General features: G+C 45.3%; 6 non-coding genes across 6 annotated transcripts; all 6 read left to right on the top strand.

The window, feature by feature from the left end:
* Positions 1–707: 707 nt before the first annotated feature.
* LOC133139739 (U1 spliceosomal RNA) lies at positions 708–874 on the top strand. The gene has a single exon (XR_009709907.1). It is a non-coding gene; the product is annotated as a U1 spliceosomal RNA (small nuclear RNA).
* A 1,991-nt stretch (positions 875–2,865) lies between these two features.
* LOC133139749 (5S ribosomal RNA) lies at positions 2,866–2,984 on the top strand. The gene has a single exon (XR_009709913.1). It is a non-coding gene; the product is annotated as a 5S ribosomal RNA (ribosomal RNA).
* Positions 2,985–10,343: 7,359 nt separating this feature from the next.
* On the top strand, positions 10,344–10,508 carry LOC133139744 (U1 spliceosomal RNA). The gene has a single exon (XR_009709910.1). It is a non-coding gene; the product is annotated as a U1 spliceosomal RNA (small nuclear RNA).
* A 1,991-nt stretch (positions 10,509–12,499) lies between these two features.
* On the top strand, positions 12,500–12,618 carry LOC133139654 (5S ribosomal RNA). The gene has a single exon (XR_009709828.1). It is a non-coding gene; the product is annotated as a 5S ribosomal RNA (ribosomal RNA).
* Positions 12,619–13,272: 654 nt separating this feature from the next.
* LOC133139676 (U1 spliceosomal RNA) lies at positions 13,273–13,434 on the top strand. The gene has a single exon (XR_009709848.1). It is a non-coding gene; the product is annotated as a U1 spliceosomal RNA (small nuclear RNA).
* A 1,992-nt stretch (positions 13,435–15,426) lies between these two features.
* LOC133139668 (5S ribosomal RNA) lies at positions 15,427–15,545 on the top strand. Its single transcript, XR_009709842.1, has one exon. It is a non-coding gene; the product is annotated as a 5S ribosomal RNA (ribosomal RNA).
* The last annotated feature ends 7,483 nt before the right edge of the window (positions 15,546–23,028 follow it).

Below are 23,028 nucleotides of genomic sequence, written 5' to 3'. Positions count from 1 at the left end.
AATCCATTTTCACTTTCCTGGACACATACACTGACACACAGTCACTGACCCTCCGGGATATCCTCCTCGGCCCCCGCAACGGGATCACATCTGCTGAGGAGGAGATTGCCTGGAGGGTGATCAACATCACCAAGCACACTTTATGGGACGCACGCAACATCATGTTTTTTCAAAAACAGGAACTTCACAACATCATCATCACCCGGCAGATCACCAACCACATCAAGGACTACTATCACCTGGACTGTCACAAAGCCGGAAAGAGCACCACAAACACAAAATGGAAAATTCACAACAGCACAGAATTATACATATGACACGGACACCCTGGACAATACACATACAGCCGGACACCTACTCCCCCGAAGCCTTCCCTTGGGTAATGTATGTAATGTTTACTGTGTACTGTCTACTGTCTTAATGTATTGTGGTATTGTCTGCGGTCATGTTTAAATGTAACTCTGTTTGTTACTGTCTGACGTTTGCAATGTAAATATGTGTTACGTAAGTAAATGTAAGTAAATGTAAGTATGAATGTAAATGAAATGTAAAAGTGAAAGTAAGTGAAACTCAGTAATGTCTTAATGTATTTTGGTATTGTCTGCGGCCATGTTTAAATGTAACTCTGTTTGTTTCTGTCTGACGTTTGCAATGTAAATATGTGTTATGTAAGTAAATGTAAGTAAATGTAAGTATGAATGTAAATGAAATGTAAAAGGGAGAGTAAGTGAAACTCAATAAAAGAAATAACGGTTCACCCAGGGCGAGGCTCAGCCATTGCACTCCGGCTGTGCTGACCCCTGCGAATTCCCCAAATGTGGGAATCTCGACTGCATAATTTCTGGTAGTGGGGACTGCGTTCGCGCTCTCCCCTGAGTCATTGGTTTAAAGTCAGTTCTTTTTTACTCTGCCTGTCAGAGCGTTTTTAATCCTGAAGGTCATCCGTTAGTAACGTGTTTCAGATTGTAGTATTTGCTTTGGTTGTTAATTAATATAAGTTTTACTCCAGTGTCGGTCATAGTTACTGCACAATATTTTGTACAAACGCGTTTGTTTGTTTGATGACATTACTACGGAGCCTGGTCCCGTTAGCTTTTTTCCAAGATGTCTTTGCACAGGGGGCGCTGTTGCACTATGCCAAACGCAGTATTATCATTTTACTTTTTTACAGCTGGGCCAGGATTTCTAATTCAATTTTATATCAGGTGTTTTTCAAATTCCTGTCATATTGGCTTCTTTCTTAGGCCAATACTTTCTTACTATTTGTATGGAGCGAGCATCGTTGTGGGAATTCGATTTCGGCATTTGGTCGTAGTGACTTGAAGCCACTTGCGTTGTACGGGACTTGAAATATTCCTATGTAAAACAATTATGTAAAACAGCAGTGTCATTACATTTAAAGTAGTTTTTGAGTTGCAAGTTTGACTACGCTATGTTCTCAGCCCTATCATTGCTGCCAGTATAAATCTTCAATTTAGCACCATGCCATGTGCTTATGGCCAAACCACTCTGAATATGCCCCCATCTCGTCCCATTGTGTTTGTCAGGGCATTTTAGTGCTGAATGTTGAGGTCTGTTAGCGAGATATTTCATTCCTTTTTATATCGTTTTTCAAATTCTTCTTATATTGGCCTTTCAATTTTCAACCTCAATATCTCGTCCATTTCAAAACCAATCTCAATGCCATTTGGGAGGTCTACTGCAATGGCGTTGGGCTCACCGACTTCTGATTTTTGTATAGCTACGTTGCACCATTTATTTTATGGATTACCCCTAAGAGATTAGTATAAAAAAATTAAGATACTTTTTTTTTTGCACAAACATAACTCAATTTAAATCCAAAGGTTCCTGACACAAGACCACTGATTTTGTCCATAATTGAGAATTATAAGTGCCTTTTCTAATGACTGTGCATTTTATTACATTTGAATTAGACCTCAAAATTCGACATTTTGATAAATTTGCAGAGTTGCAGATAAATTGTCAAACTCCAAACTCTGAGATTTTTTTGACTGTGTACACACTGCTGTCATTTCAACATGCTGAAACCAAAATGTATGAAACATGTCCTTTGTTAAAATCTGACAATGTGCACTTAAACCACATGTTATTTAAAGAGGCAAATAAATAAATGATTGGTCATTATGGAGGGCACTATATTACACGCAACATTATAACATTCATTCCCATAGTGAGAATCAAAGTGATTTGTGTGTGACACTATCATTGAGTGACTGTGAATGCACAGTTAGTTAGCCATGACTCTGTTTAGTGGTCAATTACTTTGAGAACTATGAATAATTATGTATATGTCCATTTACAGTTTAAAAAAGGTCTGCTATGTTAAGACACACTTTATGGACAAGCTATGTTGAAAGATTGATACGAGAAATGTGGTCCCAAACAGGACACATGTTGGAAAAGTGCAAAATGAGTACATTTTCCTCTAACTTTAATATGCAGAATTACTCTAAGATTATGAATCATTTGAGGGGTTTGAATCTTAAACAATCCGATCTGAATGTTGAACAATCCGATGTTGTTTGACACAGAGTAGATATTGTACATGGCTGTAGCATGTTGTCAGAGATCTGTGCTGATACACCTTGATGTTAGAGCGGGCTGATGTTCGTGTTTGGGCTGATGAATTAAATTTCCTGCCTTTTGAGGCTTTCAGCAAATGCAAACTTTTTTCTTAAAATACATTTGTTGGTATACATTTATCGTTTTTATGCCTTGGTTAGTATCTCTACATTTAAAGTACATTTTTTCATATCAAGAGCGCAGTTACAAGTTTGAATGTGGTATGTTCTCAGCCATATCATTGCCACCAGTTTAAATATCGCATTTTGCACCGCGGCTGTTGCTTACGGCCATACCACTCTGAATACGCCCGATCTCGTCTGATCTCGGAAGCTAAGCAGGGTCGGGCCTGGTTAGTACTTGGATGGGAGACCGCCTGGGAATACCAGGTGCTGTAAGCTTTTTCCACGGTGTTTTGTATAGGGGGTGCTGTTTCACAATGTTGAACAATTCATGTACATTATATATTTTTTAAGCCCCCTGAGATTATGCATTCGAAAATGCCAACATTCGGGGAATTTGCAGGAGTCGGCACAGCCGGAGTGCAATGGCTGTGGTACAAAGCACGGCTGGGCTCGGGTAGAACTCTGAGGGACCACCAGGCAATACCAGGCTTTTCAGGATGTTGTTGTGGAGTGCATTTTCCTAATAAATATAGACTAATTCAAATGCTGCCAACAAAAGATCAGATGACCCCTCAGTAATTCCATTTGGGGATGTCTGTTACATCAGTATCTTGAAGAATGGTAGTTTGTAACATTTAGTGCACAACTCCAAACGGGATCTGGATTCAGTGATGTATCCAGGGCACTCTTTCTGACTGGGGGAGTTCATACCGGTGCATTGTGGGACGATAGAAAAAAAGGCACATCAGGTGATTGTGGAAAAAAATAGACAGTTGACCTATCTGAACTACTTACTGGGTTGAAAGTGGTAATCATCTGATTTGCTGAAGTTGCAAGAAATGGTCACTCGAGTGACTGGTAGAATGTGGTACCCGTCAGTGTAAAATGTATGCTAAAGAGTAGGACTCCCTTCCCTGATGTGTACAACTCATACTTACCTGGCAGGGGAGATACCGTGATCACGTGTTTCTTTCTTGCTGTGCATTTTGCTCTGGCTTCTTTTCAGTTCAGTTGGTCCTGTTGCCCACCACTGGGGTTCTAGTGGTGGACAGGGGGTCACTGGGCTGTTTAGTTGTTTTCTAAGAGCATTTTGTTCTTTTGTTATTTTCTTTTCCTTTTCTTAGTCCATTCTCCTTCCCTTCCCATTTTCCTCCTTTTTTCTGGACGGGCTGCAAGGCTTGGGTTCAGTACGTGGCTTGACCGCGGCTGGCTCGACCTTGTAGCCCAGCGGAACACCCCGGAAACCCAGATCAGTGGCCTGCTGCCTGGAGGAGCCCGGAGCCGAGGTCTGCTGCTTGGAGGAGCCCAGAGCCAGGGACTGCGGCCTGCTGCCTGGAGGAGCCCGGAGCCAGGGCCTGCTGCCTGCTGCCTGGAGGAGCCCGGAGCCAGGGACTGCGGCCTGCTGCCCGGAGGAGCCCGGAGCCAGGGACTGCGGCCTGCGGCCTGCTGCCTGGAGGAGCCCGGAGCCAGGGACTGCGGCCTGCTGCCTGGAGGAGCCCGGAGCCAGGGCCTGCTGCCTAAAAGAGCCTGGAGCCAGATCCTGGAGCCTGACCCCACAGAGGGAGCCAGAGGAGACCTGCAATCAGCTGAGTGTCTATGTGCCAGACCCCAGATTCTTAGGGGAGTAATATTGGAGGAGGTTGCACTGCAGCCTTCTCCCTTTCCAGTTTTAGTTTCTTTGAGTTGTTTTCTCAGTTAAACCCCACTAAATACCTGTTCCTTTTTTCCCCTTTTTCTTTCACCCTCATTTTGATTTTGAACCTCTATTTTACTTTTATTTCTTTTGTTTGTGAGTGTTTCCCTACCCCTTTTCCTTTCCCCACCCTTCTCCCTTCTCCCCATTCCCCCTCCCCCCCCACCTTCTCATTCCACCTACCTGCACACCCGAAACATCATGGAGAACCAGCGAGCACCCGGCACGAGAAGGCACAACGCAGTCAGATTCATCCACAACCGCACTGACCCGGAACCATCACTGACACGCCTGGAGTTCAGCAGAGCAGTGCTGCAGAGAGGTTTGGGCTTCGCTCCGTCTGACTTGAACTGCCTGTTCAAGCTGCCTGGTCCTAGGGACATATTTGAAACCAGTTTTAAGAATGCACAGACACTAGAGATGTTTTGGAATCAGTACAGACAGAAAGCCACACAAACACCACTGAACAAATTCACAGTAGAAGCACTCACTGACAGGGAGGTTAAGGTTATCACAGTTTTATTTTATAATGAATCAGTTTCAGATTATGACATTTCACTTTGGTTAAGCAGACACGGCACATTGGTATCGGACGTGAGACGGGTATACGACGAGGACGGGGTGTGGACAGGCGCCAGAAAATGGTTAGTCCGTCTGCACCCAGACGACACATCCATCGGGGGGGTCAGGCATTTACCCAGCACCATCACTTTGGGACAGAACAGGGGACAAATTTTTTATAATGGGATGCCAAAACTTTGCCGCACCTGTGGGAACCTGGGGCACCTTGCAGCAGCATGCACGGTGATTAAATGTAAAAATTGTGGAGGGGAGCACCAGACAAACAAATGCACAGAGGCACGGAGGTGTAATCTATGTGGGAGCCAGGAGCATGTTTTCAGGGACTGTCCATCCTCATATGCCAACAAAACACGAGCACGCACAGACAGCAACGCACAACAGGGCACAGACCACCCTCCACAGGACACAGCACCCCCTCCACAGAACACAGCACCACCCCCACAAAACACAACCAACACAAACCCACAAACACACGATGCAACCACAGAACCCGCACAGACCCCCCCTCAGCACCCCACCACCACAGAACAACCCACCCCTACACCACAGCCCGAGACAGAACCCGACACAGACCAGCCCCCAAACCCCTCACAGATGGAGACAGTTGGACCAGACACACAGACAGACTCACTCCCGTGTGGAAATCCTGGACAGTGCACGACACAAGACAGTACTAGCACCAACTCCCCTTCCACCACTACAGACACTGAGCAGATAGAAGTCAAGAGCGAGGACGAGGAGATTGAGATCACAGACAGCACACCCTCCACTCTGCCCACAGACACAGACAACACAACAGACACACTGTCACCAGACATCCTTGGAAAAAGAAAAAGAGACCCCCGACCACGGGAAAGGAAAAGAACTACCACCACCTCCACCAATCAGGACACAGAACCAGAACCCACACAAGCAGAAAAACAACCCCCAGCACCACCACCACCACCACCAGAAAAACAGCCACCACCGCCACCTCCACAGACAGTGGAACCGCCGACACAACCTGACAAACCAGCACAGCCAGTAAAACACGCACAGACGGACAGCCCGACCACTACCCAAATACCCCCCAAACCCGTAGTCACCCCAAGGACACACCGCTCCTCTGGGAAAACGATGACAGAACCAGCACAACCAGCACCAGCAAAACCCACCAGACCCAGAACTTCACACAGCACACCTGACAAAGACGACGCACCTGAACTGGACTACATATGGGGAGAAGTTATAGACAGGACGGTCAAATTACAACACCCACAGACACGACCACCCCCACAGACACGCGTATCTAGGGAAACACTCCGACTCACCAAACTTTACATTGACACCCGCCCGGACACAGCTGGACCAGTGCACGCTTCGCAGGCAGCCCTGGGTGCGTCGAGAGCCGGTAAGCCAGCCACACCCCTCACCACTCTGCCCGCCAGGTCCTCCTCCAATCCACCCGGGGGGGGTCCTCCAGAATCTAGAACAGGGAAAGGGCAGAAGTAAATATCACCTCCCGTGATCAGCTATGGATTGGACGCAGTACCATACATACACCACTGTCATTGCACTAGTTACCACTACAACAACAATCATGAGCACATTAAACATCCTCACATTAAACGTACGCAGTATTCAGAACAATAAGAAAAGGGCAGACGTCATGGCATTCCTCACAACACAAAACACAGACATTTTATGTTTACAAGAGTGTAGAATCCCCTTTTTAACAGATTACATAGATTATCAGAATGAATGGGCCATAGGGGATTCGGTGTGGTCGGGTTCGAGTGTGGCACGTGCAGATGGGGTGGCAATATTAATCAAGAATAACTCAGTCAAGATAACCCGGAAAAAAGTGGTGGAGGCAGGAAGGATTTTAGCAGTTGAACTTGTTTATAACAATTTTCACTTTAAGGTTATTAATGTTTATGCACCCGCAAACCAAAATGAGCGCACAGCCTTTTTCCCCAAGCTGCGTCCAATCCTTTTGGGAAACCTCCCCGTCGTGATGGCAGGGGACTTCAACTGTGCCCTGAGGGATGAGGATCGGAGCCGGCCGTGGAGGGACCGCTCGAGTCGGGAGCTGGCGTCAGTCATAGCGGACTACTCCCTCACTGACGCCGGTCGGGACCTGGTGCCACGCTACACGTGGGTGAGTTCCTGTGGCAAATCCTTTTCCCGGATAGACCTCCTCCTTCTGAGCCATCAGATACAATCACAGAACATCACAGCACAAACAGTCTTCTTTTCAGATCACAAAGCACTCACCATCCAGATTACAACACCAGCACAAACACACAGGGGGAGAGGAATCTGGAAACTAAACACATCATTACTAGAGGACAAAGCAATAAAACAGGCATACATCAATAGACTACAAGAATGGGCATCACTCAAGGAACTCTTCACGTCACCCGTAGAATGGTGGGAAATGGTCAAGACACGCACTAAGGGTTACTTCATCACGGCAGGACGCAGGCAGGCACAGAAAAGGAGGGAACAAACAAAAAAATTGCACAGCACACTCCAACGACTAGCAGCACTACAGGCACAGGGATTCCAGGTCGCACAAGAAATCACACAGGCCAAACACAACCTCTCAGCACTCTATAGACAGGAACAGGAAAAAATTAGACATCAAAGCAGAGTTCAACACCTAGAACAAAATGAAAAATGCACCCGTTACTTTTTTAGGAAGATCAAGAACAAAAAGAATCACATACAGACATTACTGGACAACACAGGACAAATCATCACGGGTGAACAGAATATACACAACCACATCAGGGCATTCTACACTGATCTGTATAGCACAAAGCACATGGATGAGCACATGGTGGACACATACCTACAGGACATCCCAGCCATAGCACCCCGGGCAGGAGAAGGAGAGGAGGAGGAGGAGGAGAGTCTGTCCGTGGAGGAGCTCACCCACGTGGTGAAAGGCCTGAACACCGGCAAAACTCCGGGTCCCGACGGGCTCCCGGCCGAGTACTACCAAACCTTTTGGGAACACCTCAAGGTAGATTTAACATCGGTGCTCTCCGCGGTGTACAGTGAGGGCCGGTTGGCCCCCTCGATGACAGAGAGCGTCATCACCCTTATTTACAAGGGCAAGGGTGATGAGCGTAGCCTGACAAACTGGAGGCCTATTAACCTCTTGGGGGCCGACTACAAGCTCTTGGCGAAGGCCCTCATGTACAGGCTCCAGGAGACTACCCCTCAGGTCGTGGGTCCGGACCAGGCTTGCGGGGTCCCGGAGAGGTCGACCGCCGATAACCTGGTGCTCATTCGGGACATCATGGCCCACTCTGTCGAACGGTCGAAACCTTTTTGCATGTTTAATCTAGATCAGGAGAAGGCCTTCGACAGAGTGGGCCATAGCTACATGTTTAAGGTCCTGGAGGCAATGAACCTCCCTCTTGGTCTTAGAAAATGGATACACATCATCTATCAAAACAACACAGCAAAAATATTGGTTAATGGACACACTACAGAACACTTTCCCATACACTCAGGGGTTAGACAGGGTTGCCCACTTTCTGCACTACTGTACATACACTGCCTGGAACCACTCTTACACAAAATCAGGACAAACACAGACATCACCGGCTACACACTCCCAGGGTGCACAGAACAACTCAAGGCACTTGCATACATGGACGACATCACACTTTTCTGCACTGAACAAACGTCTGTACAGCACATTATTAGGACTCTGGACCACTTCTGCACAGCCACCTCCGCAATAATTAACAAGACCAAGAGCGAGGTGTTTGTGTCCAGGGCCTGGGCGGTCGACCAGGTCCTGTCGGACACATTTCCCATTCGTACATCCGTGAACATCCTTGGCGTCACGTTCGACAGGACCAACTCCGGGGGCCGGAGCTGGGCCGGGGCCCTCGGCCGGGCTCGAGCTAAGACCTGCAGTTGGAGTTCCAGGGCACTGTCAATGACGGGGAGAATCCTCATAGTACAGACGATCCTTTACCCGATCCTCGCCTATGTCGGAAAGATCTTTCCCCCAGACAAGCATATTGAGAAACAAATTAACAAAATTGTCTTTGGTTTTGTCTGGGGGAGTAGGCAGGAGAGGGTAAAGAGGCTGATCATGTGGAAGGACCCTAGGAACGGGGGTAGAGGCGTGCCAAACGTCGCAGAACTGATCAGGATGCAGAGCCTCGCCTACCACATCAACTCCATAAAAAACCGCAGTAACAAAACCGGATACATGACCCGTTTTTACTTCACCACCAGCTTAAGACCCCTGGGGCTCTGCATCCTGGATCACAGGCACCCCTACTCCTGGGACCCCCCCCAGCCCTACAGGTCACTCCGCCGGTACATCTACACAGCACGTCTGCACACTGCACAGCTCACTCACTGGACATTTCAGGAAATCAAAAACACCACAAATGCACAGGAACATTTACACAGACCCGACAACACGACCCACAGCACAGCCACTACAGTTTGGAAAAACATAAATCACCCATGCCTTCTGAACACACAGAAAGACCTGGCGTGGCTAGCTGTGCTGAAAGCTCTCCCCACCAGGGTGTTCATGTTCAGGAGGAGCTTGGCCCTGGCGGAGACATGCCCGTACCCACGCTGTAACGAAAAGGAAACCGGAGATCACCTCCTGTGGCACTGCAGAAAGGCCAAATCTATCTGGCAATCCATTTTCACTTTCCTGGACACATACACTGACACACAGTCACTGACCCTCCGGGATATCCTCCTCGGCCCCCGCAACGGGATCACATCTGCTGAGGAGGAGATTGCCTGGAGGGTGATCAACATCACCAAGCACACTTTATGGGACGCACGCAACATCATGTTTTTTCAAAAACAGGAACTTCACAACATCATCATCACCCGGCAGATCACCAACCACATCAAGGACTACTATCACCTGGACTGTCACAAAGCCGGAAAGAGCACCACAAACACAAAATGGAAAATTCACAACAGCACAGAATTATACATATGACACGGACACCCTGGACAATACACCTACAGCCGGACACCTACACTCCCGAAGCCTTCCCTTGGGTAATGTATGTAATGTTTACTGTGTACTGTCTACTGTCTTAATGTATTGTGGTATTGTCTGCGGTCATGTTTAAATGTAACTCTGTTTGTTACGGTCTGACGTTTGCAATGTAAATATGTGTTATGTAAGTAAATGTAAGTAAATGTAAGTATGAATGTAAATGAAATGTAAAAGTGAAAGTAAGTGAAACTCAGTAATGTCTTAATGTATTTTGGTATTGTCTGCGGTCATGTTTAAATGTAACTCTGTTTGTTACTGTCTGACGTTTGCAATGTAAATATGTGTTATGTAAGTAAATGTAAGTAAATGTAAGTATGAATGTAAATGAAAGTAAGTGAAACTCAATAAAAGAAATAACGGTTCACCCAGGGCGAGGCTCAGCCATTGCACTCCGGCTGTGCTGACCCCTGCGAATTCCCCAAATGTGGGAATCTCGACTGCATAATTTCTGGTAGTGGGGACTGCGTTCGCGCTCTCCCCTGATTCATTGGTTTAAAGTCAGTTCTTTTTTACTCTGCCTGTCAGAGCGTTTTTAATCCTGAAGGTCATCCGTTAGTAACATGTTTCAGATTGTAGTATTTGCTTTGGTTGTTAATTAATATAAGTTTTACTCCAGTGTCGGTCATAGTTACTGCACAATATTTTGTACAAACGCGTTTGTTTGTTTGATGACATTACTACGGAGCCTGGTCCCGTTAGCTTTTTTCCAAGATGTCTTTGCACAGGGGGCGCTGTTGCACTATGCCAAACGCAGTATTATCATTTTACTTTTTTACAGCTGGGCCAGGATTTCTAATTCAATTTTATATCAGGTGTTTTTCAAATTCCTGTCATATTGGCTTCTTTCTTAGGCCAATACTTTCTTACTATTTGTATGGAGCGAGCATCGTTGTGGGAATTCGATTTCGGCATTTGGTCGTAGTGACTTGAAGCCACTTGCGTTGTACGGGACTTGAAATATTCCTATGTAAAACAATTATGTAAAACAGCAGTGTCATTACATTTAAAGTAGTTTTTGAGTTGCAAGTTTGACTACGCTATGTTCTCAGCCCTATCATTGCTGCCAGTATAAATCTTCAATTTAGCACCATGCCATGTGCTTATGGCCAAACCACTCTGAATATGCCCCCATCTCGTCCCATTGTGTTTGTCAGGGCATTTTAGTGCTGAATGTTGAGGTCTGTTAGCGAGATATTTCATTCCTTTTTATATCGTTTTTCAAATTCTTCTTATATTGGCCTTTCAATTTTGAACCTCAATATCTCGTCCATTTCAAAACCAATCTCAATGCCATTTGGGAGGTCTACTGCAATGGCGTCGGGCTCACCGACTTCTGATTTTTGTATAGCTACGTTGCACCATTTATTTTATGGATTACCCCTAAGAGATTAGTATAAAAAAATTAAGATACTTTTTTTTTTGCACAAACATAACTCAATTTAAATCCAAAGGTTCCTGACACAAGACCACTGATTTTGTCCATAATTGAGAATTATAAGTGCCTTTTCTAATGACTGTGCATTTTATTACATTTGAATTAGACCTCAAAATTCGACATTTTGATAAATTTGCAGAGTTGCAGATAAATTGTCAAACTCCAAACTCTGAGATTTTTTTGACTGTGTACACACTGCTGTCATTTCAACATGCTGAAACCAAAATGTATGAAACATGTCCTTTGTTAAAATCTGACAATGTGCACTTAAACCACATGTTATTTAAAGAGGCAAATAAATAAATGATTGGTCATTATGGAGGGCACTATATTACACGCAACATTATAACATTCATTCCCATAGTGAGAATCAAAGTGATTTGTGTGTGACACTATCATTGAGTGACTGTGAATGCACAGTTAGTTAGCCATGACTCTGTTTAGTGGTCAATTACTTTGAGAACTATGAATAATTATGTATATGTCCATTTACAGTTTAAAAAAGGTCTGCTATGTTAAGACACACTTTATGGACAAGCTATGTTGAAAGATTGATACGAGAAATGTGGGCCCAAACAGGACACATGTTGGAAAAGTGCAAAATGAGTACATTTTCCTCTAACTTTAATATGCAGAATTACTCTAAGATTATGAATCATTTGAGGGGTTTGAATCTTAAACAATCCGATCTGAATGTTGAACAATCCGATGTTGTTTGACACAGAGTAGATATTGTACATGGCTGTAGCATGTTGTCAGAGATCTGTGCTGATACACCTTGATGTTAGAGCGGGCTGATGTTCGTGTTTGGGCTGATGAATTTAATTTCCTGCCTTTTGAGGCTTTCAGCAAATGCAAACTTTTTTCTTAAAATACATTTGTTGGTATACATTTATCGTTTTTATGCCTTGGTTAGTATCTCTACATTTAAAGTACATTTTTTCATATCAAGAGCGCAGTTGCAAGTTTGAATGTGGTATGTTCTCAGCCATATCATTGCCACCAGTTTAAATATCGCATTTTGCACCGCGGCTGTTGCTTACGGCCATACCACTCTGAATACGCCCGATCTCGTCTGATCTCGGAAGTTAAGCAGGGTCGGGCCTGGTTAGTACTTGGATGGGAGACCGCCTGGGAATACCAGGTGCTGTAAGCTTTTTCCACGGTGTTTTGTATAGGGGGTGCTGTTTCACAATGTTGAACAATTCATGTACATTATATATTTTTTAAGCCCCCTGAGATTATGCATTCGAAAATGCCAACATTCGGGGAATTTGCAGGAGTCGGCACAGCCGGAGTGCAATGGCTGTGGTACAAAGCACGGCTGGGCTCGGGTAGAACTCCGAGGGACCACCAGGCAATACCAGGCTTTTCAGGATGTTGTTGTGGAGTGCATTTTCCTAATAAATATAGACTAATTCAAATGCTGCCAACAAAAGATCAGATGACCCCTCAGTAATTCCATTTGGGGATGTCTGTTACATCAGTATCTTGAAGAATGGTAGTTTGTAACATTTAGTGCACAACTCCAAACGGGATCTGGATTCAGTGATGTATCCAGGGCACTCTTTCTGACTGGGGGAGTTCATACCGGTGCATTGTGGGAAGATAGAAAAAAAGGCACATCAGGTGATTGTGGAAAAAAATAGACAGTTGACCTATCTGAACTACTTACTGGGTTGAAAGTGGTAATCATCTGATTTGCTGAAGTTGCAAGAAATGGTCACTCGAGTGACTGGTAGAATGTGGTACCCGTCAGTGTAAAATGTATGCTAAAGAGTAGGACTCCCTTCCCTGATGTGTACAACTCATACTTACCTGGCAGGGGAGATACCATGATCAAGAAGGTGGTTCACCCAGGGCGAGGCTCAGCCATTGCACTCCGGCTGTGCTGACCCCTGCGAATTCCCCAAATGTGGGAATCTCGACTGCATAATTTCTGGTAGTGGGGACTGCGTTCGCGCTCTCCCCTGATTCATTGGTTTAAAGTCAGTTCTTTTTTACTCTGCCTGTCAGAGCGTTTTTAATCCTGAAGGTCATCCGTTAGTAACATGTTTCAGATTGTAGTATTTGCTTTGGTTGTTAATTAATATAAGTTTTACTCCAGTGTCGGTCATAGTTACTGCACAATATTTTGTACAAACGCGTTTGTTTGTTTGATGACATTACTACGGAGCCTGGTCCCGTTAGCTTTTTTCCAAGATGTCTTTGCACAGGGGGCGCTGTTGCACTATGCCAAACGCAGTATTATCATTTTACTTTTTTACAGCTGGGCCAGGATTTCTAATTCAATTTTATATCAGGTGTTTTTCAAATTCCTGTCATATTGGCTTCTTTCTTAGGCCAATACTTTCTTACTATTTGTATGGAGCGAGCATCGTTGTGGGAATTCGATTTCGGCATTTGGTCGTAGTGACTTGAAGCCACTTGCGTTGTACGGGACTTGAAATATTCCTATGTAAAACAATTATGTAAAACAGCAGTGTCATTACATTTAAAGTCGTTTTTGAGTTGCAAGTTTGACTACGCTATGTTCTCAGCCCTATCATTGCTGCCAGTATAAATCTTCAATTTAGCACCATGCCATGTGCTTATGGCCAAACCACTCTGAATATGCCCCCATCTCGTCCCATTGTGTTTGTCAGGGCATTTTAGTGCTGAATGTTGAGGTCTGTTAGCGAGATATTTCATTCCTTTTTATATCGTTTTTCAAATTCTTCTTATATTGGCCTTTCAATTTTGAACCTCAATATCTCGTCCATTTCAAAACCAATCTCAATGCCATTTGGGAGGTCTACTGCAATGGCGTCGGGCTCACCGACTTCTGATTTTTGTATAGCTACGTTGCACCATTTATTTTATGGATTACCCCTAAGAGATTAGTATAAAAAAATTAAGATACTTTTTTTTTTTGCACAAACATAACTCAATTTAAATCCAAAGGTTCCTGACACAAGACCACTGATTTTGTCCATAATTGAGAATTATAAGTGCCTTTTCTAATGACTGTGCATTTTATTACATTTGAATTAGACCTCAAAATTCGACATTTTGATAAATTTGCAGAGTTGCAGATAAATTGTCAAACTCCAAACTCTGAGATTTTTTTGACTGTGTACACACTGCTGTCATTTCAACATGCTGAAACCAAAATGTATGAAACATGTCCTTTGTTAAAATCTGACAATGTGCACTTAAACCACATGTTATTTAAAGAGGCAAATAAATAAATGATTGGTCATTATGGAGGGCACTATATTACACGCAACATTATAACATTCATTCCCATAGTGAGAATCAAAGTGATTTGTGTGTGACACTATCATTGAGTGACTGTGAATGCACAGTTAGTTAGCCATGACTCTGTTTAGTGGTCAATTACTTTGAGAACTATGAATAATTATGTATATGTCCATTTACAGTTTAAAAAAGGTCTGCTATGTTAAGACACGCTTTATGGACAAGCTATGTTGAAAGATTGATACGAGAAATGTGGTCCCAAACAGGACACATGTTGGAAAAGTGCAAAATGAGTACATTTTCCTCTAACTTTAATATGCAGAATTACTCTAAGATTATGAATCATTTGAGGGGTTTGAATCTTAAACAATCCGATCTGAATGTTGAACAATCCGATGTTGTTTGACACAGAGTAGATATTGTACATGGCTGTAGCATGTTGTCAGAGATCTGTGCTGATACACCTTGATGTTAGAGCGGGCTGATGTTCGTGTTTGGGCTGATGAATTTAATTTCCTGCCTTTTGAGGCTTTCAGCAAATGCAAACTTTTTTCTTAAAATACATTTGTTGGTATACATTTATCGTTTTTATGCCTTGGTTAGTATCTCTACATTTAAAGTACATTTTTTCATATCAAGAGCGCAGTTGCAAGTTTGAATGTGGTATGTTCTCAGCCATATCATTGCCACCAGTTTAAATATCGCATTTTGCACCGCGGCTGTTGCTTACGGCCATACCACTCTGAATACGCCCGATCTCGTCTGATCTCGGAAGCTAAGCAGGGTCAGGCCTGGTTAGTACTTGGATGGGAGTCTGCCTGGGAATACCAGGTGCTGTAAGCTTTTTCCACGGTGTTTTGTATAGGGGGTGCTGTTTCACAATGTTGAACAATTCATGTACATTATATATTTTTTAAGCCCCCTGAGATTATGCATTCGAAAATGCCAACATTCGGGGAATTTGCAGGAGTCGGCACAGCCGGAGTGCAATGGCTGTGGTACAAAGCACGGCTGGGCTCGGGTAGAACTCCGAGGGACCACCAGGCAATACCAGGCTTTTCAGGATGTTGTTGTGGAGTGCATTTTCCTAATAAATATAGACTAATTCAAATGCTGCCAACAAAAGATCAGATGACCCCTCAGTAATTCCATTTGGGGATGTCTGTTACATCAGTATCTTGAAGAATGGTAGTTTGTAACATTTAGTGCACAACTCCAAACGGGATCTGGATTCAGTGATGTATCCAGGGCACTCTTTCTGACTGGGGGAGTTCATACCGGTGCATTGTGGGAAGATAGAAAAAAAGGCACATCAGGTGATTGTGGAAAAAAATAGACAGTTGACCTATCTGAACTACTTACTGGGTTGAAAGTGGTAATCATCTGATTTGCTGAAGTTGCAAGAAATGGTCACTCGAGTGACTGGTAGAATGTGGTACCCGTCAGTGTAAAATGTATGCTAAAGAGTAGGACTCCCTTCCCTGATGTGTACAACTCATACTTACCTGGCAGGGGAGATACCATGATCAAGAAGGTGGTTCACCCAGGATGTTGTTGTGGAGTGCATTTTCATAATAAATATAGACTAATTCAAATGCTCGGGTTTCTCTTCAGCACGAATTAACCTGTTGCCTACCACTGGCTTGCTAGTGGTAGACAAGGGGCTTCTCAGAGCTTGTGTCCCTTCTCTCTCTCCCTTTTTCCTCCCTTTCTTGGCTCCTTCGCCCCCCTCTTTTTACCACCTGGTTTTTCCTCCTAACCTGACGGGCTGCGAGTTCCGTTCCCAGTACGTGGCTTGACCGCGGCTGGTGCGGACTCGCAGTTCACGGACCACCCCCGGAACAGCTGTACCTGGAGCGAGGAGAGAGTACCAGTGGCTTGACCGCGGCCCTCTCTGACCTCCAGGTACCCCAGGGCCTGTTGGGAGGAACCAACCAGGTGGCTGGAGAGGAGCGAGGGAGCTGTCGTTGCCAGAGCCTGCCACCAGAGGGAGCCGGACCCGGAGGAGCCTCGAGGATCCAGAGAGCCAGCCAGGAAGCCCGGGACTCCACCATCCTTTCCTGGACTGAGGCGGCGACGAGGATCCTCGAGAGCCAGCCAGCGGAGGCAGAGACTCGCCTGGAGGCCACCCTGCCAGAAGACTCCCGCCATCCGGAGGACGAGCTCCACTGCTGCAGAACGCTTTCCTGCCGGAAGCCAGAGGCGAGTACAAGAGAGAAATCAGAGAAATCATAAAAACCAATAAAACTACCTAATTCAAATGCTGCCAACAAAAGATCAGATGACCCCTCAGTAATTCCATTTGGGGATGTCTGTTACATCAGTATCTTGAAGAATGGTAGTTTGTAACATTTAGTGCACAACTCCAAACGGGATCTGGATTCAGTGATGTATCCAGGGCACTCTTTCTGACTGGGGGAATTCATACCGGTTTGTGGGAAGATAGAAAAAAAGGCACATCAGGTGATTGTGGAAAAAATAGACAGTTGACCTATCTGAACTACTTACTGGGTTGAAAGTGGTAATCATCTGATTTGCTGAAGTTGCAAGAAATGGTCACTCGAGTGACTGGTAGAATGTGGTACCCGTCAGTGTAAAATGTATGCTAAAGAGTAGGACTCCCTTCCCTGATGTGTACAACTCATACTTACCTGGCAGGGGAGATACCGTGATCACGTGTTTCTTTCTTGCTGTGCGGCAGTATCGAAATCTTTTGGGGCTTCGGCGTCTTTAGATAGCATTTAAATTGTTGAAATTTGTTTTATGTATTTTGTTTTTTCTTTGTTGTAGGTGTTGCTGTGGACGGACTTTTAATCAGCAGCAGTTGATTAAGGGGTAAGCCCTTCGGGGCTCGTTTTTTTCTCTTTACTTTTTTGAAATTTCTCTCCCTTTTGTAAATCATTGTTTGTCTGTTTCGTGCACGGGGTTTTGCTTTAAGGATGTCGGCTGCTCGAGTCGGCACTCCGAGGCACCACTGCGTGCGGTTTAACTTAAAACCGAAAGACGGGGTTTTGTACGAACTATCAAGGTTAGATTTTTCCCGTAAATTTTTGAATTCTTCATTTTTTGGCGGCGGATATTAATTGCCTGTTAGTGCTTCCACATGGCAAAGGTTTCGATGTAAGTTTTAAGACCTCGGACCGGTTACGTGAATTCTGGTACCGGTTTGAAAATGTGAAGGAAAAGTTCGAAATTCTCAATGGAACGGTTATCAGACGAATCCTTAAAAGTAATTATAGTCAGAATGTATAATGAAATGGTAAACTGTTCGGTGTTATGTTCCCTGATTACTAAATAAAGCAAGGGCAAGAAAACGGCAGACAACGGAGGATAACTTTAAAAAAATAATCAATTTATTATAATTACAAAAAAAACATAAGTATTCAAAACGAAAGATCAAAAGAAGCCAGAAGGCCGCAACGAAGCCACCCAATTTTCCAGGCCTGGCTCCGAGCCTCTCACTCTGAGAGAGGCAGGAGAACGTGGGCGTGGGCGAGCGCGAAGCGTGGCGTGTCGTGTCGTGTCGTGTCGTGTCGTGTCAGCAGCGACGAAGCCACGAACCAGAAACGAAGTTCCCCCCCCAAAGTGAGCCAAACACCTGGAGTGACGCAAGCCGGCACCTTTTATAGGGCCGGCCCCCCAATCAGGCTCAAACAGCAATTAAGCCTCCTGCTGGACTGTCTGAAAAACACAGAAAGACAAAATGACAGCACAGCAAGAATACATAAATGCTTAGGGATGTAACACCCCCATCACCAAAAATCAACATATAATGTTGATCACAAATCAACACTAAAATCCTCTTATTGATAAGAGCGAGATAATGTGTCCGCCAGAATGTTATTACACCCCTTCTTGTAACGGATCTCCAGGTTGAAGCCTTGCAGGTATAGTGACCAACGCATAATGCGCTGATTAGCATTCTTCATCCTGGAGAAAAACACAAGGGGGTTATGGTCGGTGTACACACATACAGGTGCTGCGGTGGAACCAATATACACTTCAAAATGTTGCAGAGCTAACAACAGGGCTAGTGCTTCCTTTTCGATGGTACTATAGTTCAACTGATGTTTTAAGAACTTTTTCGAAAAGTAACAGACGGGGTGATCAAGTCCATCTGGACCCTCCTGAAGAAGGACAGCACCAGCGCCAGTTGCGCTTGCATCAACCTCAAGCTTAAAAGGCAGGTCGAAGTTCGGCGCCGCAAGCACCGGAGAACTGCAGAGCAACGCCTTGGCGTTTTGAAACGCAGCCTCACAATCACCAGACCACACAAAATCACAAGAATTACGAAGTAAATTTGTAAGGGGCAACACAACATCAGAGAAGTTCCGGCAGAAACTACGATAGTAGCCAGCCATCCCCAAAACCCGGCGTAGCTCACGCTTGGTTTTTGGAGTCGGGAACTCAACGATGGCAAGAATCTTGGCCTCCACAGGCCGAACCTCACCTTGACCAACCTGTTTACCCAGGTAGGTAACAGTGGCTTTACCAAATTCACATTTGGCCAAGTTCAAGGTCAAGGAGGCATCACAGAGCCGATGGAACACGGTGTTGAGTAATTCAAGGTGATTAGACCAAGATGACGAGTGAAGAACGATGTCGTCTAAGTACACCTCACAATTCTGTATGCCAGCTAAAACTTTGCACATCAGACGTTGGAAGCTGGCCGGTGCATTGCGCAGCCCAAACGCCATGACTGAATACTGCATAAAGCAGTCGGGAGTAACAAATGCTGAGATTTCAGCTGCATGAGGTGTCAGCGGGACCTGCCAGTAGCCCTTCAACAAGTCAAGCTTACTGACAAACCGCGCTGAACCGACTCTGTCCACACAGTCTTCCATGCGTGGAAGTGGAAAAGAGTCTGGTTTAGTCACAGCATTCACCTTCCTGTAATCTGTGCAGAAACAAACTGTTCCATCAGGCTTCGGAACCAAAATACACGGGGAGCTCCAATCACTGGAACTCTGTTCAGCGAACCCGTGATCCACAAGATACTGCACTTCAGAACTCATAATTGCTCTCTTTGTGGGATTCAGACGATACGCATGTTGTTTAATGGGCGGATGGTCACCCACATTGATGTCGTGACTAAGGACATTAGTCCGCGAGGGAACATCTGAGAACAAACCAGGCCAGGATTCTATCAACCTCTGGACATCCTTAGCACAAGAATCTGACAAGTGAGAGAGAAAATGAGGCAATTCTTCCAAAATCCCTGAATTCGGAAGGCGGGGACACGAAACAGGCACATCACGGAAACTCAGGCCATCCTCCTCTGGGGAATAGGAGGAGACCACAGGAGCTGCAGAAGCAACAGGCACAGGACACACACTCTCAGTCTTAGGTTCAGGCTCCCTGGAAACATACGACTTTAACATGTTGATGTGACACACTCGGGTTTTACGCCGCCTGTCTGGCGTACGAAGGACATAGTCGGTGTCACTGATCTTAGACTCAATTTCATAAGGTCCCAAAAACTTTGCCTGTAGGGCAGACCCAAACACAGGCAACAGCACTAAAACTCTGTCACCGGCCTGGAAATGACGGTGAACAGACTTGTGGTCATATCGAGTCTTCATCTTCAACTGGGCTGAAGACAAAGCTTCCTGAGCGCAAGCACAGGCCTTGCGCAGGCGCTCACGGAATGCACAGACATAGTCTAACACATTGTGTTGCTGGTCAGTGGTCTCTGTGTCCCACCACTCACGCAACAACTTCAGCGGACCACGGACTGAATGGCCAAAGATCAGGTCAGCTGGACTGAACCCCAGTGACTCCTGAGTCGTCTCACGCACTGCAAACAAAAGCAGTGGGAGGCCCTCATCCCACTCTCGAACGGAATCAAAACAGTAAGTGCGGAACATGGACTTCAGAGTCTGATGGAATCTTTCCAGAGCCCCTTGAGACTCTGGATGATAAGCACTGGAGGTTTGGTGCTTGATGGACAGCTGCTGTAACACCTGTTTAAACAAGCGAGACAGGAAGTTGGATCCCTGATCAGTTTGTATGACCTTAGGCAGTCCGAAAGTCGAGAAGAAACAAACTAGCGCCTTTACTACTGGCTTTGCCTTTATTGAGCGCAGCGGAACAGCTTCTGGGTAGCGTGTAGCGGCACACATAATTGTCAACAGGAATCTATGCCCAGATTTTGTTTTTGGCAAAGGTCCTACACAATCCAAAATGATACGTTCAAATGGTTCTCCCATAACCGGAATTGGACAAAGTGGAGCAGGTGGAATAACTTGGTTAGGTTTCCCTGCCATTTGGCAGCGATGGCACGAACGGCAGTGTTTTGCCACATCAGATTTGAGGCCAGGCCAAAAGAAATAACGTAGGATACGATGGTAACTTTTCTTAACGCCTAGATGACCAGCAAAGTCATGATCATGCCCCAACATCAAAACATGTAGCCTAAATTTAGCAGGGACCACCAGTTGACAAGCTGTATTCCAACCCAAGTCTTGACTCTGAGATGGAGTCCACTTTCGCATCAACAAGCCATTCTCCCAGTAATATGCCACGGATTTATTCTCTACATCTCCCTTCCCAGCAGCAGAAGCACGGCACTTGGCTAAAGACGGATCTTTTTTCTGTTCACGAATTATCAAGTCTCTGTCAATAGGCAACGACAGGGCAGAGGTTGAAATTTCAGCACCACGGTGCGTGGACAGCGACTGGGCCGAATTCGGAACTTCAGCACCACCGGACGTAGACAGTGACCGATGTGCTGAAGATCTGGGACGAGAAGGCGTGAATGGATTCTCCAGTGACATAAACGTATTCGACAAGTCGGTGTTAGACTTGCGGGCTTGAGCTCTAGTTACTACACACACTGGAAAGGCTCCAGCCAAACTAGAGTCCACATCAGTGTGTGTCAAAGGCTTTGAGACAACTTCAGGAAGAGGAAGAACTTTTCCGCCAGCTATATCGTTCCCAATTAGAAGGCTGAACCCTTCCATGGGCAGCTGCGGACGAACAGCCACTTTAAAACACCCAGAAACGAAATCACTCTTAAGATACACCGAGTGCAAAGGAACTTTTAAATGTCCTAGTTCAATGCCTTGAACGAGTACATCCGAACCACAATATGTTTCCTCTGAAAATGGCAAAGCAGAAGAAAGAATAAAACTCTGAACCGAACCTGTGTCTCGTAACATTTTAACATGAATGTTGTCTTCCTCACGCCCTGTGAGTGAGACCATTCCTTCAAAACTGAACGGTTCATAACCTTGATCTATTTCACTATGTGAGTGAACGGAGTTGCTCACGCAACCAGAACCCTTTGCACCTTTTTGTTTCAAAGCCGCGTTCTTCTTTTTTAAAGCAGGACATACAGAAATGAGATGGCCAATTTCGTGGCAATAGTAGCATTCACGAGACTCACTATTAGATGACGGAGGCGGAGGCGGAGGCTTATCGGACTTTGCATTCCGGTAAGTCTGCCGCGAAGCAGAAGGATGAGTAGTCTCACGACGAGGAAAAGAGGACAAAGAAAAGGTGTTTTTGTGAGTAAGCACAAACTCATCAGCACATACAGCAGCGTGGGCCAGTGTTGTTACTTTTTTGTCGTTTAAATACATCGCTACTGTGTCTGGCACGCAATTTTTAAACTCCTCTAGCAAAATCATCTCTCGAAATTGCTCTCTGGTTTGCGCACGTTGTGAATTACACCACCTATCGAATGCATTTTCCTTTTCCCTCGCGAACTCTACAAACGTGAGTTTGTCAGTTTTTCTAAGACTTCTAAACTTTTGTCTGTAGGCTTCAGGCACCAACTCGTATGCATGCAATATCGCTGTTTTCACAGAATTATAATCTAAACTTTGCTGAAGACTAAGGGCCGAATAAACAGCTTGTGCTTTGCCACCCAGCACAGTCTGCAGAAGCAAAGTCCAGACCTCAACTGGCCATTGCAGCGTAACCGCAACCCTCTCGAAATGAGTGAAATATACTTCAATCTCACGTTCATTAAAAGGTGGAACCATACGAATGTTACGGCTAACATCAAAAGGCTGGCCTGGTTGCAGTGGCACAGGCAGAACAGGATCAAGCGAAACATCATTGTCACCCAACGGAGCATTTGTATTTAACGCTCCTGGTAGAACATTCAGCGGAGGCGCGGTGACAGAATCGCCACCCAAAGCAGATGAAACAAACGGACCCACAAAGGCACTCGAAGGAGCAGAAGAAGCACGCACAGGAGAGCGAACAAGAGAAACAGGAGGCCGCAAGTCTTGCGAAGGATGAGCTGAAGGAACTGGTGGAGTGATGGTGAGTCTCTTTTCAGCCAATTCGAATTCAAGCTTGCGTAATGCGAAATTAC

This window comes from Conger conger, chromosome 10, assembly GCF_963514075.1.
Source record: "Conger conger chromosome 10, fConCon1.1, whole genome shotgun sequence".
Taxonomy (NCBI): domain Eukaryota; kingdom Metazoa; phylum Chordata; class Actinopteri; order Anguilliformes; family Congridae; genus Conger; species Conger conger.
The sequence above is the reverse complement of the archived record's forward strand: the minus strand, read 5'-3'. Positions and strand labels throughout refer to the sequence as shown.